This window comes from Lycium ferocissimum, chromosome 6 (genome assembly GCF_029784015.1).
Source record: "Lycium ferocissimum isolate CSIRO_LF1 chromosome 6, AGI_CSIRO_Lferr_CH_V1, whole genome shotgun sequence".
In the NCBI taxonomy this organism is placed as follows: domain Eukaryota; kingdom Viridiplantae; phylum Streptophyta; class Magnoliopsida; order Solanales; family Solanaceae; genus Lycium; species Lycium ferocissimum.
Window position 1 is genome coordinate 50,967,695 of NC_081347.1, and position 13,857 is coordinate 50,981,551.

Below are 13,857 nucleotides of genomic sequence, written 5' to 3' on the forward strand. Positions count from 1 at the left end.
ATTATAGTGGAAAAATGTTATGGTTAGAATTAGCCGTCTTAGGACAACGGTGCTTATACCGTTTAGATGACTTTAGGTCCCCAATGAATTTTCAAAACCTCTAGCAAATTGAACGGCTTTTGAGGTTAAGTGTAAAAAATGAGATTTTATAAATTCCTTTTAATATAACTTGATGTTTTAAAACTCCAAATGGTTAAAGACGATTATTGATAACAAAAGCATTTTTAGAGCTTAATGAAATCACAAACTCCTCTATAAACAAACTCGTTTTCCTTAAGTTTGTACAGAAAGAGATTCTTCTACAACTACTTGAAATAAATTTTGGGCCTCAGCCCACGGATGATCTCTAATCAAAAGGCAAATTTTTTATCATTTTCAAATTTCAGAAAAACATGGACCAATTCCACACTTAAACCTTTAAAACTGGCAGGGACTAGAATTTGATAAAAGAAGTATGTATACAACTCATTTTCCTGAAAAATTAACAAAACTAAAGCTTTGCCTATGTTTACAGTTTTTCCCCAAGAAAAAGGCCAAAAAAGACGAGCATATACAACCAAGATATATTCCTTTGAACATATAAAAGCGCCCTTTTCGTAATATAAAAACCAAACCGTAATATAAAGTTTCGGATAAGACTGAACGTACCAAAACAGATTGACAGGAGCCGAAGTATGAGTATGACATAAACCTAATTCTATAAAAAATGGAATCTCTCTTTTCCCTTCATTTATGAAATAAAATATATTCCTTGCACATAAAAGGAGGCTATTTATACACGGATATTTTAAATCCGAAAACTACAATACCTAGTATATAAGGGGAGTATATTCAAATTCTTTCCAAAAAATGATATGCAAAAATGACAGTTCAGGCAAATACTCATACTTTGGAATTCTAAGGTCAACCGTATAGTACAGATCCTTAATACTGGGGTGCCTAACACCTTCCACAGGGGATCATCAGAACCCTTACCTAGAACTCTAGATTACAAAGGTTTTTTCCTGGTATTTGAATAAACCCTTCACCCAGATTTTCCTAATTTCCTAAAAATTAGGTGGCGACTCTTTTCAAAACAATTTTCGAAAGAGCACCAACGAGTTCGTAGTAGTCTTTTATGCCTTAACTGTCGCGTAAAAAGTGAACCGTGACTCTATTTCCTTTATATAAAGCTTGGCATAATCCTCGGCTGAGTAAGTAGTCCTGACAGGTAGAAAATGAGCTGATTTTGTAAGTCTGTCAACAATCACCCATAAGGAATAAAACTTACGCTAAGAACGGGGAAAGCCTGTAACGAAATCCATATTAATTGCTTCCCATTTCCAAGTCAAAATCTCGATAGCCTGCAATAATCCATCGGGCTTCTGATGCTCAATCTTCACCTGCTGACAGTTAGGGCTTGAGCTACAAACTCTGTTATGTCTTACTTCATTTCGTCCCACCTGTAGACTTCCCTAATATCATGATACATCTTCATTGTCCCCAGATAAATAGAATAACGGGAATAATGAGCCTCTCTCAAAATTTGATGACGTAATCCCGCAATATCAGGAACACATAGTCTGCCTCCGATATATGAGAACTCTATCTGCAGAAATCTCAAATGGTGACTTTTTCTTCTGAGGAGCCGTATCTCTCTAATGGACTAACATAGGATCCTCGTACTGGCGCTTCTTAACCTCAACTACTAAAGACGAGACTGTTGAATCCAAAATAGTAACCCTCGTGTCGCCTGAGACCAATAATCGAACTCTTAGGCTTGCTAACAGCTGAAGCTCACGAACTAGATCTTTTTTCTCTAACATAAGATTAACTACCTATGGATTTGTGGCTAAGGGTGTCAGCTACTACGTTCGCCTTCCCAGGATGATACAAAGTGCTAATATGATAATCCTTCAATAACTCCAACCATCGCCTCTGTTGCAAATTCAACTCCTTCTGCTTGAAAATCTACTGAAGGCTTTTATGGTCAATATAGATATCAAGATGTACACCATATAAGTAATGCCTCCACATTTTCAGCACATGAATCACCACGGCTAATTCTAGATCATAGGCCGGGTAGTTCTTCTCGTGTTTCCGCAACTGCCTTGAAGCATAAGCTATAACTTTGTCGTGCGTCATTAACACACAACCTAGCACAACACTTGAAGCATCATAATAGATAACATAGCCTTTCGATCCTTCTGGAAGTGTCAGTACCGGGGCCGAAGTCAATCTGTTCTTCAACTCCTGAAAACTGTGCTCACAAGCATCAGTCTACTGGAACTTAGCTGATTTCTGAGTCAGCTTCGTCAGTGGTGCAGAAATAAAAGAAAATCCCTTTACAAATCTCCTAGAATAGCCTTCCAAACCTAGAAAACAACGAACCTCCGTGGGTGTTATGGGTCTCGGCCAAGTCTTCACGCTTTCAATCTTTTACGTATCCACTCTGACACCCTCATCTGAAATAATATGCCCCAGAAAAGTCACAGAGTTCAACCAGAACATATATTTAGAGAATTTTGCATACAACATTCTGAGCCTGAAGAACTTTAAGGGCAGCACATAAAATTTTCATGCTCTACCTCCGATCGAGAATATACCAGAATATCATTAATAAACTCAATCACAAACAGATCTTTGAAGGGTCTAAATACGTTGTTCATTAAATCCCAAAATACCGTCGGTGCGTTAGTTAACCCAAATGATATTACACGAAACTCGAAATGACCATATCTGATTCTGAAAGCTGTCTTCGGAATGTCTTTCTCTCTAACCCTCACCTGGTGATACCCTGACCTCAAATCTATCTTTGAGAACCATTTAGCACCCTGCAACTGACCAAATAGATCATCAATCCTCGGGAGTGGATACTTATTCTTTATTGTCACATTATTCAACTTCTTGTATTCAACACACATTCGCAAAGATCTATCTTTCTTCCTCACAAATAACACTGGTGCTCCCCACAATGACGTATCGGGCCTAGCCTTTCTCAAGCAAATCCTTAAACTGCTCCTTTAATTCTCTCAACTCCGCAGGTGCCATCCTATAAAGAGGAATAGATATTGGCTGAGTATTTGTTAATACGTCAATAGCAAAGTCAATCTCGCGCTCTGGTGGAAGACCTGGAAGCTCATCTGGAAATACATTTGGAAATATATCTGGAAACTCATTAACTACTGAAACAGATTAAAGAGTCGATGGCTTCGATTCTGCGTCCCGAACCCGAACTAAATGGTACATACAACCCTTAGCAATCATCTTCCTTGCCTTGAGATAGGAAATAAACCTAGCTCTTGGCGATGCCGTATTACCCTTCCACTCCAAAACTGGCTCTCTTGGAAACTGAAATCGAACCATCTTCGTTCTACAATCAACATTAGCATAATAAGAAGCCAACCAATCCACACCCATAATTACATAAAATTCTGTCATATTTAACTCAATCAAATCTGCCATAGTATGACGATCACAGATTATTTCCACACAATTTCTATATACCTGTCTAGCTATCACTGGGTCACCAACGGGTGTAGACACCACAAAAGGTTTAATCGACTCAGGTTTCACCCCAAACTGACCAGTAATAAGAGGAGTAACATACGATAATGTAGAACCTGGATCAATCAATGCATATATGTCATGAGAAGATACTAATAATATACCTGTAACAACATCAGGCGAAAACTTGAGATCCTGTCGACCACCCAGTGCATAAATACGGTTCTAAGGATAGCTCAAGCTAGACGCTCCCCCTCTACCTCTACCACGGCCTAATGATATCTTAGAGCCTTGCCCCGGAAGGTGTACATATGATGATGAACCAGCTACTAATCCTATAGGATGAACTATACCTCTGCCATCTCTCGATGGACACCCACGCATAGCATGGTCTGACTGACCGCAAGCATAGCAAACATCTAAACTCAAGTGGCACTTCCAGCATGTAACTTGCCACACTGAGTACTTTGTGGTAAAGGTGGCCTCGTCTGTCCTGACTCACCTCTATACTGAAATCCTGAGGCTCTAGAACCCTGACCTAATAAATCGGTCAAATCTCGACGACCGCAGCTGCGGAGGGTGCACTAGTCGAATGGCGCAGTGTCTCAGAATACTACCGCCTCGACCCCTTCCCGAACTCACTGCTAATCGGGACCGAAAGATCTAGCTCTCTTATTATAACCCTTATCATGCTCATACTCGACCCTCGGCTGCTGTTGGCGCTCCTCAAGATTCTGAGCGTGCGCCTGAATGCGAGAAATATCCATACCTATCTGAAGTGAGGCCGTCAAGCAGTCATCAATCAAATGTGGTCCCAATCCACTTACAAAATAATAAACAGAATCTCCCATGTCAGCTACCATAGCTAGAGCATACCTAGCCAATGAATTAAAATGAAAACTATACTCCCGAACACTCATGTTCCCCTGTCTAAGGTTCAGGAGCCTATCTGCTCCGGCCCGTCAAATCTATGTCGTCAAATTATGTGGAAGGAAAGCATCTACAAACTGCTGCCATATGGGTGGAGGTGCATTAATCCCTCTAGATAACACCTAAGTCTCATACCACTAAACGACAACATCAAGTAATCTATAGGAAGTCAACTCTACTGACTCGGTGTCTTAAGCATGCACCCACAATGTCCTCAACATTCCATCTATAAAGTTCTGTGGGTCCTCATTTGGTTTCGACCCAAAGAATTCTGGAGGGTCTAAATTAATAAAATCTCAAACTCTGGCAGTAACAGCCCTATCACCATAACCCATACCCTGACCTTTGGGCCTGAGCCGCTATTAACTGGGTCAACAGCTGAATAGCCTATCACATCTCCTGACCCGAGGTATCAGGTGGAGGAACTAGGGGTGCTAAAGCTAGAGCTCCTCTATGCCCCTCTGGAGCGGGCGGAGTATGAGAGGACCTAGATGGAACCTCATTCCAGAACTCGCCCTCCTCTACATCTGCAAGTTGTACCCGTCTAGTTCTCCTACCTGCTACTGACTTGCCCTTCTGGGCTGCTGAAGTTTTCCTCTTCACAGGCATTACTGAAATCATAGCGCATAGTCTGGAAAAGGGAATCCTCATAACATAGCTCTATCGCACGGTCTAAGATGAGAAAGAAAGGTCAATCTTCCTAAATGTTCTGCAGCCTCTTGCTTGTAAGTGTGGTGCACCGCACACCTATAAACAAGTCTCTACTGGACACGACTTATAAACAGCCCTAGGACAAATTGTTCTGATACCACTTTTGTCACGACCCAATCGGAGGGCCATGACGGGCACCCGGAGCTAACCTACTAAGCACCGCATAACATACATGCATCTCATCATCATACCTGAGTGGGCAGTAATGCTAACTATTAAATGCAAAAAACTGTAAGGGACGCAAGCCCAAAAGATATATACATATATACGTCATCAAACTAGTCTCAAGTACTCAAGCCGACAAGGCTACCAAAATAATGATACAACACAACAGGGACCGAGAAGGTCACAGAACATGTAACTATACATATCTGTCTACGAGCCTCTACATGGAGTGCATAACATAATACGAACGGGACAGGACCCCGTCATGCCTATATGTATACACAAAAGAATCGTACCAACTGAACTGCAGCTCCGGAAAAAGTGGAGCGCTCTTATACAAATGCTGAGGAAGCAGTCTAAGGGTGTGGTCCGTCTCCCTATCTACCTGCGGGCATGAACGCAGCGTCCGCAAATAAACGGACGTCAGTACGAATAATATACTGAGTATATATGGCATTAATAACAACATAATAAAGATATGAAAATGATATGAGATAAAAGAAATAACATGTACGTCTGAATGCCTCTTAAGGTGGATATCATGCATGCTTTCCTTTTTTTAAAAAAATAAAATATTTTCATACATATACATATATCATAATACCGTACCTGGCATTATTGGCTCGGTGTTATCCGTACCCAACTGCAGTGGTGTGCACAATAGGTGCCGTACCCGGCTGACTGTAGCGCGGCGTGGTGTCATAAAATAGATACATATATATGTAAAGAATGCATAAGGGTACAAATAAGTGTCATATCTCTACCGGAATGATGTAAGGTCGTTATACATCCGATTACCATTATGGAACTATCATCGTCGACATATCTCACCTTGAAGGATAAAAAACCATAAGATGAGATCAGCAATCATAAAACAAGATCAATAACCGTAAGATAAAGATCAATAATCATGAGACAAGTACCAATAATATCATAAGATCATCAAGAACCATAAGCCTCTAGTGTTTCTAGGAATAGAGTCTATGTGGATATCTTTCGTATAAGTTTATAACAATAGGATAATGCCATAAGAAAGAAAGGGGACAGCCTCAACATACCTCATCGTCTACTTAACCACTCAACTTCTATCCTCCCGAGCTTGCAAATCTACATTCAAGATGATTCATGCCAAGGTCAAGTCATTGAAACTCTCATAAGGTCTATCTAAATTAATTGGTGAGCTAGCAAAAATTAGGCAGCATTACCCCTATATCATCTACTTCCACCAAACTCCAAAACAACTCCCAAACAATATCAACAATACCATAGTCAAGAGATTACATTCAAATTAAACTCAAATGAATCCAAAAATCCCTTTCACAATCAACCTATAGTCGTCAACTTCAACTTAATACCTTGTTAGTTCTCTACTATGATTCTCTTCATTTTAACACTTGCTAAACCTTCAAGTCAACTCAACATATGAAATAAGATGAAGAACATACCTTATACTAGAAGAACTTCACCTCACACCACTTACTCCAAGACCAAATTGACCACAACATTAAGTACAAAAAAGAACAATCATCTTCTCTTGTGATGATTTGGAATGGCTTGCGATTATGGAGAACCTTCAATAACACCCTTATATGGTAGATAGAGAAGTATGGAAAGTGTATACATGAAATGGTACTTTTTAGAACTTTATAAAGCCCATGAACCGCCCCTCTGCCTTAATATGATGTGGAGATGCAGTCGAGCAAGTGAAAACTTGTGGCCGCATCTCTTCACCACATCTTAGGGTGGTGTTGGGCAGTGAGCTGCCTAAAAAAAAGAAGTTTATCATTATTTTGTTGCACAACAAACTCAATATGCGATCGCAAACTGTCCACAAACTCCACTTTTCGCGAAAATGCGTTCTTTTCGATTCATTTGATCTCCAATCCTTAGGATATCTCCTTAACACTTGTGTAACCTTTCATTAACCATCGAAGGAGCACTATAATCTCCTTTCAAGCTTATGCTAATCTAATTGTGGCACAACAACGTGAAATCTCAAAATCTTCCAAGGTATAACAGAGCACCTTACAGGCCCGGTGGCAAACCCAACTCATAAGCAACATCTCCAACTCGATGGAGAGCCTTAAATGGGCCAAGGTACCTCGTCTCAACTTGCCCCTCTTCCCAAATCGTATAACACCCTTCATGGGTGAATCTTCAGAAGGCTTACTCACCCTCCATAAACTCTAAGTCCCGAACCTTCCGGTCCGTATACATCTTCTGTTGACTCTGGGCTGCTAGAAGCTTTCTGAATAAGCCTCACCTTATCCACGGACTCTCTCAACAAATCTGTGCCCCACGGGTGAACCTCAAAAGCATCAAACCAGCCAATAAGAGAACGACACCTCCTACCACACAAAGCTTGGACGGTGCCACATCGATCTTTGGAATGATAACTGTCGATGTATGCAAACTCTGCTATGGGCAAGAATTGGTCCAAATGACCACTAATATCAATGACACATGCTCTCAACATATCCTGGAGCACCTAGATAGTCCTCTCGGGCTGACCATCAGTCTAGGGATGAAAGACTGTACTAAGGTCCAACTGACTACCAAGCTCGACCTGGAAAGCCCTCCAGAAGTTAGAAGTAAACTGGGTACCTCGATCTGAGATAATAGAAATAGGGACTCCGTGCAATCGCACAATCTTATGAACGTAGATCTTGGCTAACTTCTCCACCGTATCAGCGACCTGAACTGGAATGAAATGAGCGGACTTAGTCAACCGATCAACAATAACCCAAACTGAATCAAGCTTGCCCAAGATCTTCGGAAGACTTACAACCAAAACTGTTAGCTAGAGTCTGAATCTCCATGCTAACTAACCCTTAGAAGCAACCAATCGGACTAAGCTACCCATACTCACTGCGTTGCGGCTCAAGGCATCAGCTACTACATAGGCTTTCTTGGATGATAGAGAATGGTGACATCATAATCCTTCAAAAGCTCCATCCACCTATGCTGCCTAGAATTTAGATCTCTCTGAATAAACACATGTTGAAGGCTGCAGTGATCGGCAAACACCTCACAATAGACTCCTTGCAGATATTGCCTCCAAATCTTTAAGGCAAAGACTACCGTTAATAACTCCAAATCATGGGTAGGGTAGTTTTTCTCGTGGATCTTCAACTGTCGGGAAGCATAGGCAATGACTCTACACTCCTGCATCAACACAGCACCTAAACTAACACGGGATGGATCACAATACACAGAGGAATCCTTACCCTCCAAGGGTAATGCCAAAATCGAGGTTGAAGTCAAAAGAGTCTTGAGCATTTTAAATCTCTCCTCACAAGCATCGGGCCACTGCAAGGGAAGTTTCTTCTGATTCAGTCTAGTCAACGAAGAAGCAATAGAAGCAAAACCTTGTACAAATCAACATTAATAGATGGCTAATCCCACGAAGCTACGAATCTCAGTCACAGTAGTGGGCCTCGCTTAATGTCTAACAGCCTCAATCTTCTTGATATCAACCATGATCCCAACCTTAGACACAACGTCTCCTAAGAATGCCACCGACTCAAGCGTAACTCACACTTCGAAAACTTGGTGTAAAGCTTCTTCTCTTTCAACAACCCAAGGGCAATCCTCAAATGATGCTCGTGCTCCTCCCTACTCTTCGAATATATCAAGATATCATCAATGAAAATAATGATGAAAGAATCAAGATATGGCTTGATAATGCCATTCGTCAAAGTCATAAACGCAGCTGGGAAATTCGTAAGCCTGAATGACTTCACAAGGAACTCGTAATGACCATAACGAGTCCTGAAGGCCATCTTCGGCACATCCTCGGCCTAAATCTTCAGCTGATGGTAGCCTAACCTCAAATCAATCTTCAAAAATACCGAAGCACAGTAAAGCTGGTCGAACAAGTCATCAATGCGAGGAATAGGATACTTATTATGAATGGTGACCTTGTTCAACTGACAGTAATCTATGCACATCCTCATCGTACCGTCTTTCTTCTTCACAAATAAAACAGGAGAACCCTAAAGGGAGACACTCGGTCTAATGAACCCCTTACTCAATAGATCCTGTAACTGCTCCCTCAACTCAGCGGGCGCCATCCTATAAGGAGGAATAAAAATGGGGTACGTGCCCGGATCCAAATCAATACAGAAATCAATAGCGCAGTCGGGTGGCATACCCGGCAAATCAGAAGGAAAGACCTCCGTAAACTCACTCACAATAGGCACAGACTCAAGGGGCGGAGAAGCAATGCTAGAATCACTAACATGGGCCATGTAAGCCAAACACCCCTTGCGAACTAACTTCTTCGCACAGAGATAAGAAATGATCTTCTTTGGAGCAGGGCTCGGAGTACCCCTTCACTCTAATCTTGGAATCTTAGGCATAGCTATCGTGACTATCTTGGCGTGACAATCCAAGATCGTGTGATACGGGGACAACCAAGTCATACCCAAGATAATATCAAAATCTAACATGTTAAATATCACTAAATCCACCCAAGTATCATATCCCATAAAAGTAATTAAGCAAGACCGAAAGACTCGATTAACAACAACTGAATCTCCAATCGAAGTAGACACATAGACAGGCATATCAAGACGATCACTAGTCAAACCCCAACCAATAGAATAATAGCTAGATACATATGAGAAAGTATACCCCAGATCAAATAAGATTGAAGCAGGTCGATGAAGAACAGAAATGTTTCCTGAAATCACAACATCAGAGGCCTCAGCCTCGGGCCTACCCGGAAAAGAATAGCAAAGACCATCATCGCGGCCACTCTGGTCCAATTGCGCCCCTTCTTTGGCAGCCTGAGAACTGCCTCTACCTAACTGGTGTCCACCCCGGGACTGATGAGATCCTCCGCAACCTGACTGAGCACCGCCTCTAGCTGAAGAACCATCTAAGCCACTAGATGGCGTCTAAGTCCTCAAAGTTTGGAATTGGGAACCCTGTTGGAACACACTCTGTCTGGATCTGGGATAATCTCTAATCAAGCGACCAGAGCCACCACAATCATAGCAAGATCTTGGGGCTGGAGGCTGATACACGGAAGCTGATGAACTAGAGTGACCACCACGATCAGCTGGACCATCGGGATAAGCCAGAGAATTGCCTGGCATTTACAATGTGTAATGAAACGTTAGGTCATTTTAGTACTTTTGACCATTTTACCCCTTTTCACCTTTTGCCGTAGCTTTGTTAGAGGGTATTTGACTTGTGGGGAAGGGTGGTGCAAATTCCCGAGGCAATCATATGCGATGTCAAAGTGGCTTCCATCAGAAATCCTTTCTGTGTGAAAGTTACTGGAGCAACGTCATTGAAAGTCTTCTTCATCCGATCATCGAGCTCAACCAGACAGTCATTAGTAAGCTCCAACTCATGTCTCAGACTCTTTATGATGGCTTTGTCATGCTCAATCTTCTCCAAATACTTGGCATCTCTATCGTCAGCTCTTCTCTGAATCAAAGGGCTCGAATCTCGGCTTGCGAAGCCTTATCTTGCACACAACTGTATAGAATAGGTCTGGGAGGAAGTGTACCTTGTAAGTCGGCATTCAACTAATCTTTATACTCCGCATAACAACCTGGGTGAAACCTATCTTCGGCTAAGGTATCAGGACCCCAAATCTTGCGGTCCTTCCATTCTTGTATGCAATCTAAAGCCCTCGGCAGTCTATCAATGTCATAGTCAATGATAAAATCTCCCATGCCTCTGAATTCGGGCATGACTTGAATCCTCCCAAATTGTCTCAAAACCCTAGCAGGCGAAAAAGGGTGAATCCCTCGAATTCCCATAAGCGGTAAGAATGGGGACTTTTTACCCTTAACCACAACTCTATCGGACACGAAGTCGTGGAACATCCATTAAACATTTTATTCTTTCAACCTGTAAAAGGTGAATGTCCAATATTGTTTGTTTTGTTCCCTGAACTTCGGGCAAAAATCCAGAAGGCCATCTCTTTCGGCTGGCTTACTTAGGTGTTGTTCACCCATAACTTTGATCATATGCTTAAGGATCCACCATTTTAGGAGTAAGTTACAACCTTGGAAGTATTTTTAATGGTTTCAAGGCCCAATACAAGTCGGATAGGATGATTGGGGTTAGGTCAAAGTATTTAGTTTTTTCTTGTTGGGTTATCCCGAAGAAGATAGCATGGGCGACTGAAATGACTCGGGTGTCTATGGCTAATGACCAATATTTGGGAAAAACCATGGTTGCCAGAAAGCTAAAGTTCTAGTTGCTATTCATACGACATAAGTCTTGAACTCCCCGGGATATTCGACAAATCCACTTGGGCTTCCAAACCTTTTGTATAACTCTCTAAAGGGTATGGTTGGACCATGGGCCCAATTGACATATTTTAAGGAAATCATTTTGCAAATTTGGGAGTAGGTGGGTTTTTCTGGGATTAAGGCATTTGGTCGGTTTCTTTTTTCTTTTCAATCCTGAGCCTACGCTAATCAATACGACCCTCAACTCCTCTAAGGTAGGCGTCTTCTCGACGTCGTCCCCAAATCAAAAAACCATCCTATCTCTATCCCAAAACCTGGTAATTACTTTTATCAATTTCTTGCAACCCGTCACATTGACTCTTAACATATTCAGGAAATTGAACAGGTATGTAACAAGTATACATAAGCTGGACAGACATACAACATAGGTATCACTTAGGTAGAAAAATAATAACTGGGATAAACAAACTCAATGTCACCTAACCTAAGCATGATGGATATGAAGACTTCTAATCAGGCTAATAACCTAGCAACATTCCTATATGCAGGTTTCAGGCCCTAAAAGTCAAACAAAACCAACAAAGCAGGCAGTGGTACAAGAAATATCTAACTTTGCAATATTTAGGAAATGCAAAAACCAAGTTATTCACAGGCTTCTATTAAAATGACTCAAACATATATAGGACTTGTACATTCTTGAAAGTTAAAGCCTAAATGATTACTAAACTCATACGGATTTAAAATACGTAGTCCGATAAACTTGCAAAAAAATGGGCCAAATAAACTGAATAGGCAGACTATCAACTTGACTACAACAAAAGATTTATCTAGATAAAATGTTACTCAACAGATGTAGAAATGGCATGCTCAAGCAGAGTGAATGAGAAAACTGAACTAATCTATCATCCAAACATACATACACAAGGGTTTTTAGACTAAGCATAATACAACCTTGATCACTAATGGCAACTTTACCAACATACATAGACCCCTAAACCTAACATGCTTGATTATTCCACAGTAACTTGATCATATAGTCTTTAAATCATATTGAATTAAAACATGATAAGCTGGACTCTTTAACAAACCAAACTATTAATCACATGATTAACTAAACTAAAAGGGGGTTAAATAGGTGATATTTGACAGTAAGGGTTCAATAAATGGGTGTAAATGACTAAACATGCTAATCATCTGCTACTAATTTAATTATATGATAAAATTACTATACATAAGCAGGTGTAAATATGAACTAACTAATATCAAATGAACTCACATAATGGAAGCTATACTAACAGAGATAAGCACAAACTAATGGCTATTAACAACACGTAATAAAGCTAAATCATACTAAACATATAAAGTGCTCAAAAATAAATAAAAGGGCAAGAAGGTTACCTTCCTTTTGTGCAACCTTGTTGAGATTCAAAATTGGAGATTTTCTACACCTCAAATCCAAAGCTCAGCCACACAGCAAAAACAGAAGAAACAAACCTTTAAAATTTAGACTTATCTCTAAAAATTTAAAAGTTTCAGCAATATTGCTAAAACCCTAAGTATTTTTGAGTTCTTTTTGTGAATATATGATATTCAGTGTTTTCTTGAAATGTGAATTGAGGGTTCTATATATAGACCCCTAATTTTCTCAAACCCTAGATTGGAACCGATGTGGGACAAAGTCAATTTCTCAAAATTGTTTATCTCAGAACCAATTGACGGTTGAGATTGAAAAGAAATAAGAAATGAAAGGCTAGATTTGACCCCAAAGATCGATCCGTTTGGTTCATCTTGAACCAATAGCAATCGTGGATTTCAAACGCAATAAAACAAAGCCCATTAAGGATTTTTCAGACATATAACCGTTGTAAAGTAGAAAAACAAAGGAAAAGGGGGGTGATTTTACCGTGTTTGGTTGTGATATGATGGAGAGAGGGTAAAGAAATTAATGCTTTACTCCATTTTATTGAGCATCCTCTGCATAAAGCAAAAGCAAATTCAACCTTTGTCATTTTCAGGCCGGTGACGAGGAGAGAGGTGAGAAGGTGGGGGCGGCTAGGGTTTTCAAAGGGAAAGAAGAGGAAAGGGTTGTGTTTGGTTTAAGAGTGAGAGAAATTTTGGTGGGGGGGGGGGGGGGGGGGGGGGAGGGGTTATTACCCCCTTTATCGTGGAGCTGGGCTGGGTCAGGAACTTATTGGACCGGACTAGTTTAAAAAAAAAATGAAATAGGCAGCCCAAGTGCTTATGCCTCCATATACATGATATACACGGATATATGCATATATTCGTGTGTATAGAAGGGGAAAATATGCAACTTTACTAAAATAGCCAAAATCAGAAATGCCTTGCCAAA